General features: G+C 49.5%; 1 long non-coding RNA gene across 1 annotated transcript; it reads left to right on the top strand.

The window, feature by feature from the left end:
- Positions 1 to 1,865: 1,865 nt before the first annotated feature.
- On the top strand, positions 1,866 to 6,328 carry LOC144817681 (uncharacterized). The gene is made up of 2 exons (XR_013606941.1): positions 1,866 to 2,236; positions 2,325 to 6,328. It is a non-coding gene; the product is annotated as an uncharacterized LOC144817681 (long non-coding RNA).
- The last annotated feature ends 887 nt before the right edge of the window (positions 6,329 to 7,215 follow it).

Raw genomic sequence — 7,215 nt, 5'->3', positions numbered from 1 at the left:
ATCACCCAGCGCCAGTCACCTGCTCCTTCTTTCATCACAGGCGAGCTGTACACCTGCACTGACAAGACGTCCAATCAGGGGCCAGGGACTGTCCCTCCTGCCTTAGGGTAACCATGATACAAGACGTCCAATCAGGGGCCAAGGCCTGTCCCTCCTGCCGTAGTGCAACCATGATACAAGACGTCCAATCAGGGCCAGGGACTGTCCCTCCTGCCGTATGGTAGCTATGATACAAGATATCCAATCATCAGCCAGGGACTGTCCCTCCTGCGATAGGGTAACCATGATACAAGGCGTCCAATCAGGGGCCTGGGACTGTCCCTCCTGCCGTAGTGCAACCATGATACAAGACGTCCAATCAGGGCCAGAGACTGTCCCTCCTGCCGTATGGTAGCTATGATACAAGATATCCAATCATCAGCCAGGGACTGTCCCTCCTGCGATAGGGTAACCATGATACAAGGCGTCCAATCAGGGGCCTGGGACTGTCCCTCCTGCCGTAGGGTAACCATGATACAAGACGTCCAATCAGGGGCCTGGGACTGTCCCTCCTGCCGTAGGGTAACCATGATACAAGACGTCCAATCAGGGGCCAGGGACTGTCCCTCCAGGTGCCAGGGACTGTCCCTCCTGCTGTAGGGTAGCCATGATACAAGACGTCCAATCAGGGGCCAAGGACTCTCCCTCCTGCCGTAGGGTAACCATGATACAAAACGTCCAATCAGGGGCCAAGGCCTGTCCCTCCTGCCGTAGTGCAACCATGATACAAGACGTCCAATCAGGGCCAGGGACTGTCCCTCCTGCCGTATGGTAGCTATGATACAAGATATCCAATCATCAGCCAGGGACTGTCCCTCCTGCAGCAGGGCAACCGTGAAGCAAGACGTCCAATCAGGGGCCGGGAACTGTCCCTCCTGGCATAGGGTAACCATGATACAAGACGTCCAATCAGGGGCCTGGGACTGTCCCTCCTGCCGTAGGGTAACCATGATACAAGACGTCCAATCAGGGGCCGGGGACTGTCCCTCCTGCCATAGGGTAACCACGATACAAGACATCCAATCAGGGGCAGGGACTGTCCATCCTGCAGTAGGCCAACCATGATACAAGACGTCCAATCAGGGGCCAGGGACTGTCCCTCCTGCTGTAGTGCAACCATGATAAAAGACGTCCAATCAGGGCCATTGACTGTCCCTCCTGCTGTAGGGTAGCCATGATACAGGACGTCCAATCAGGTGCCAGGGCCTGTCCCTCCTGCTGTAGTGCAACCATGATACAAGACGTCCAATCAGGGGCCAGGGACTGTCCCTCCTGCTGTAGTGCAACCATGATACAAGACGTTCAATCAGGTGCCAGGGCCTGTCCGTCCTGCTGTAGTGCAACCATGATACAAGACGTCCAATCAGGCCCAGGGCCTGTACCTCCTGCCGTAGGGTAACCATGATACAAGACGTCCAATCAGGGGCCAGGGACTGTCCCTCCTGCCCTAGGGTAGCCATGATACAAGTCGTCCAATCAGGGCCAGGGATTGTCCCTCCTGCCGTAGGGTAACCATGATACAAGACGTCCAATCAGGGGCCAGGGACTGTCCCTCCTGCCGTAGGGTAGCCATGATACAAGACGTCCAATCAGGGGCCAAGGACTCTCCCTCCTGCCGTAGGGTAACCATGATACAAAACGTCCAATCAGGGGCCAAGGCCTGTCCCTCCTGCCGTAGTGCAACCATGATACAAGATGTCCAATCAGGGCCAGGGACTGTCCCTCCTGCCGTATGGTAGCTATGATACAAGATATCCAATCATCAGCCAGGGACTGTCCCTCCTGCAGCAGGGCAACCGTGAAGCAAGACGTCCAATCAGGGGCCGGGGACTGTCCCTCCTGGCATAGGGTAACCATGATACAAGACGTCCAATCAGGGGCCTGGGACTGTCCCTCTTGCCGTAGGGTAACCATGATACAATTATGTTGTTCTATTTTGACAAAAACCTGAGTGATAGGAGTAGGAAGTTGCTGCACTGGGCTAATACCATTCTTTTTATGTCAGGTTTTCCCCAGAGAGCACATTCGAAGTGCCTTGCAGACTATCTTTGAACTGAATGTCAAGCGCTTTGCTGGTGGAACCATGGGAGCTGTGAATGGGATGCGACCAGACGGGAAGATAGACACCTCCAGTGTGCAGTCGGATGAAGTCTGGGTTGGAGTGGTGTACGGTCTCGCTGCCACCATGATCCAGGAGGTATGAGGTGCCTTTTGTGATTCTTTTTTTGTGTTTTTTTTTATTTCTTGCAAGCTTGCTGACCGGTTCTCACCTCTCACTCCTACAGGGTCTTGTCGAGGAGGGCTTTGAGACTGCGGAGGGCTGTTATAGGACTGTGTGGGAGCGCCTTGGCATGGCCTTCCAGACACCGGAAGCATACTGTGAGAAGAACATCTTCCGGTCCCTGGCTTACATGCGGCCTCTCAGCGTGTGGGGCATGCAGCTTGCACTCCAGTGCAGAGGTAAAGAGACTCCCCCACCACAGAGGAAGTAATACAATCATGGACACAGCTCAGAGGAGAGTCTAACGGACGCGCGTGACTCGGACCACTGCCCCCTCTGGCCACGACTGCTGCACTCCTGCACACGCGCAGTTTTACCCCTGTGAAACGTATGATGACTGCCCAAAAGGGTGAACTATTCTTCGACACCTTGCTTTGAAAGTGGACTCGCTGATCACACTTCTCCCTGCCCTGAACTTTTGAACTGTGATTTTAGCTGCTGTATCTGATCACAACCCATGGGGTAGTACTTACGATTGCCTGCTGTCGCTTCATGTTCTTCTCACTGAATCAGTGTGGGGTCCTAGGATGTCCCTTAAAGTCAATGTTATCCAATCATGTAAAAAAACAAAATGGATGTTGGCGGACGAGGAGAGGGAGAGCTTCTAGATTCCTGCTCCCGTTTTTACATTTGTAGGCGGTTTACATGTCCCATCATGGTGTTTGAACAGGAAGTTACTACAGCAATCACTCCTGTTTTTTTGCTGAATGGTTGCGGTGTGTGTTTGTATCATTGCATTCTCTTGTCAAAACTTGGGCAGCGGTGTGCTCACATCTCCTGCACAAGATCCTACTATGCATGGCCTTTCTTGTGGGGTGTACTGAATGCGCCCCTCAGGGCCAGAATGATTGTAGCTAGCATCTCCTTACACCCCCAGGGGTATTTGTGTCATTGTCCATGTCCCACAGTTCTCACTCTTTCACCAGGTCTCTCCAGTGGTTAAAGGGTTGGCACCCTTCTCATGGGTATTGATTATCTTGACATCTTCTGAGAGTCCTGAGCGCTGGTTTCATGCTGCAGATCTCAGTTGAGACCGTCTGCGATGGGTTGTTTCTAGGGTCTTCCATGATTCTTCCTGGTTACAGCCACTGTCTGTTTGCATCCTTCATAATCCCCTCGTCTCTCTTGTTCTGATGGTGTTAGGATATGTGTCGGGTGCAGCAGATAGATTGGTTTGCAGTTCCCTCTAAATTACTAGCTTTCCAGCTCTTGACCTCTTGTGTTTCTCTTGTGCATTTCTGCCATCGCAGCCTGACTTGGCACTATTGGTAGCTTGTCGAGCTCCGGTACAAAGTGTTATTCTGCTGTCCAAAGAGGCACCTGGGGAGCTGCTCTCTCTCCATGGCTGGCTTCACCAGTTCTGGGGCTCGTCTTTTAACATCAAGCGGTGATGCTTTCTCCCTCACTGCCTTCATGGTCAAGTAGTGCCAAAAACCAGGGACGGGCAGGGCCGTGCTCCGCCCTCGCTGTCAGTGTTACGAACTGATACCTACTGAGCCGGGAGTAATCATTTGAAATGCAAGGCTACGGGATCTCGTGGCAAGATTATTGGTTGTACTTCTGAATATCGAACATCGACCTACAAGGATATCATCGACAAAATATCAAAAGTTAAGTGCATATACCGAAGTATAGATTTACTGTTCCTAGCTCAACATCTACATCCCTTGCAGATATATATATCTCACCAGGATACATATTATATAGTTAGGTACAGCACATGTGTTCTTGCGTACCGGTCGATATTTCGTTTATAATGCGAGTTTCGATATTCAGTGTGCACACCAAGGTTATCTGCCTTCAATGTCAAGCCTTTTTTTGTAGTGAATATCTGACTATCCGCACACCATTCATTTAAGTGTGGTGGTGCACTGTAATGTTTGTTTCTGTACCTAAAGACTGATATACAGTGGTTCTGAAGCTGTGGGACCCCTCCTAGGACCAACACGAGGTACACTCGCTGGAGCCAGTGGGTGACTGAGGACTCCTCCCAAGCTGGTGACACCTTTGCATCCACTGCCTACAAGAAGAAATGCATTTGTAATTATGTACTGTACAATCCATCATGTCCACCTATATTTCTGGAACTGGTGGCTGTTTTACCTCCCAGTTTTTATATAATTATATATATATTGATATATATATTGTTTTTATCTAGTCTTAACCAAAGGAACCCTGGTGGTACTGAAAGCATCTTTCAGGGATTTAAAATCTGGCGTTGACTTCACACGCGGCATTGTGCGAAAACATGGTGGGGTCTATTCCCTGAGGCCTTCCTTTTGGCCCCAATGCTTTGTAGTTAGCCACTGCATGTGAGCCACTGAGATTACAAGAATGAGGAATTACTTGTTTTGAATGTGGGCTTGGCCATGTAATCTCGGCACAGTTTTCATAACTCGCTCCTTTAGTATTCTCATGCTTTCAATGTGGCCGGTCAGCTTATGCTGTCAGATATCTTGACCTTATCACGCAGTGCTGAGACAGGCTAGTTTTCGTTGCATGCTAGGAAGAGGATGTAACGGTGGTTTGAGACTGTGCTGTGGGGTAATGTGAGGTATTGTTAAAGGAAATACCCAACTGACCTCTCCGAAGCACTTAGCGGGTGCATGGATTTGTGTGAAGTTTACCAAAGTTAGTTCTCTGCTACTCATTCACTCTCAGTTCCTTAACTCTGGCCATTGTGTTTGTGAAAACGGTGCAATATGAACGGTTGTCATGTGATGCCAGGGTTGTTTATAAAGTGATTGCAGCCGATAGAAATGCATCGCAGTACAGTTTGCAATGACGAATCAGTATCTCTCATGGGTGGAGTGCCGCTCGCACTGAGTGGGAATGTTTTATTCTCTGAGTCCCTCCTGCCTATAGACTGGTATCGGTTTATGCATCCCATAGTATTTATCTGTTTTAACTCTGCTAAATATCAGCAAATGAGTTGATAAGCAATGCTTCTACTGGGGCTAGACGTGGCTCCTGAATCAGTAGTTACCCAATATAAGCGAACGCAGTGCCGCCCCTTTAGCCTGTCCGCATGATTAGAGCGACATCTTCCATGAGGACTGGACCCAGTTTCTTGTCTGCTTGTGCACAGGTACTGCTAGCTGCCTCAGAGTGAGGCATGTGCTGCCTGGTGTACATATTCAAAACACATATATACTGTATACTTGAATGTTTATCTCCCAACCCACAGCTAAACCCATTACCTTCAGAACTTTTACTGGTTAAGGCTGGCCACTGCACATGCACCCTGTGATCTTGGACCATTGACTTTGTGCTCCTTGTGGCTCCTGTCCATTCTGGGCCATTTGTGTGCAGTGGACATAAAAGACTGAGGCTGATCAGCTGACGTCTGCTGTCAGTACTAGAGCTAGTGTGCTGTACTCTAAAGTGTCACTCATTGAGAACCTCTCTGCATACCACCATTCTGCCACTCCCTTCCACCTGGTGGAGCTCTGGAGAGGGCACATCCATGGTGGAGAATCCAGGGCCCATCAACCTCCTGTGCATCACACAGACAATGTGCCCCTTTAAGCATACGGTCTTGGATGCCTCTTGCTAGTGCCCAAAGAGATGGCCCTACCCCCTGCAGGGCCTGTAAAGTGGTGTAGACAAAGACCCTCTGTTCTTGAATGAGGGGCTATTTCCTTCTCCCTGCCCCCAGCTGCACAGCAGACTCAACCTCAACCGCCTCCTGTAACTCAGTCCACACAGCATGAGTTCTCCGTAGGTTGTACGTGATCACTTCAAGAACATTTGTACGTGTTCCACAATCAAGCGTCCCTGTGTACTTCACCATGGATGTGTGCTCTCCAGCGATCTGCCATTCCAACCCCAATCACCGTGACCACCTTTCCTCAGCACTCGCCTAAAAGCAGTTCCCACAGACTTTATAAGTGAACCTGTCTACGCAAGGACTATCTTCTGAACCTCTGAATGCACTCAGAGTTTGCACAGTACAATATTTGGTGATGTCATTGTGTTCTATATGTGTAATTAAAATGTAAAAAACTGCCTGGATCAGATGGGGTTTATGTTTGTTCATCTACCAAGATTTAACGGTTAGCGGAGCGGCGCCTCACCAGGGATCATGCATAGATCCACTGTAGAGGAGACGCTGAGAGGGTTAAAGATGATATCACTTCCAGCCAAACACATTATACCGCTCCACTGTAGAGAGAAACATACAATTCTACAATGCATTGAGCAGGAAGTGACTACAGCTTTAATCCACTCATCCTCACTCACGCGCTTGGGTTAAGGATGCTTTCTTAAGATAGTTCACATTCAAAACTAACTTCCTTCTTGAATTAAGAGATCCTTGGATTGTACTCTGACTAGTATGCTGCTTCTATGGGTCAGAGTTTGTGCCAATAAATATGATCTTTTTTGTTAGTATATCTCACAAGGTGTCCTTAAAATAGGCCTCTCTAAAACTATTCTATGACAGGAAACTGAAAGTGTGACCTCTAAGCAGTCCCAGGCTGGTGAGCTGGTTGACACCTTTGAGGCCAGATGGGCTGGGACAGCTGCTGTAGAGCCATAATGTCTTAAGCTATCACTGCAGCATCACCTGTCCTATGCAGAATACCTGGCCGCATGACAGTGTCTGGCATGCAATGTTGCCTCATTTGATTCAAGACATTTGTTTGGTGCACATTCTTCAAATCGACACCTGGAAACTAAGGCCTATTGGGGAGAATTGAATGAAGCAGTTAATAGAACAGGAAAGATTTCAGAATGAAAAAGGTCCTGGATGCAACGAAGCTGAAGTGGAAGAGTGCCGCTGTCTGTGTACAGCACCGCTGTCTGCGCGTAGTTCTGCTGTCTGCGCGCAGTGCTGCTGTCTGCGTGCAGTGCCGCTGTCTATGTGCAGTGCCCCTGTCTGCACAGTGCCGCCG

This window comes from Lissotriton helveticus, chromosome 2_1 (genome assembly GCF_964261635.1).
Source record: "Lissotriton helveticus chromosome 2_1, aLisHel1.1, whole genome shotgun sequence".
Taxonomy (NCBI): domain Eukaryota; kingdom Metazoa; phylum Chordata; class Amphibia; order Caudata; family Salamandridae; genus Lissotriton; species Lissotriton helveticus.
The sequence above is the reverse complement of the archived record's forward strand: the minus strand, read 5'-3'. Positions and strand labels throughout refer to the sequence as shown.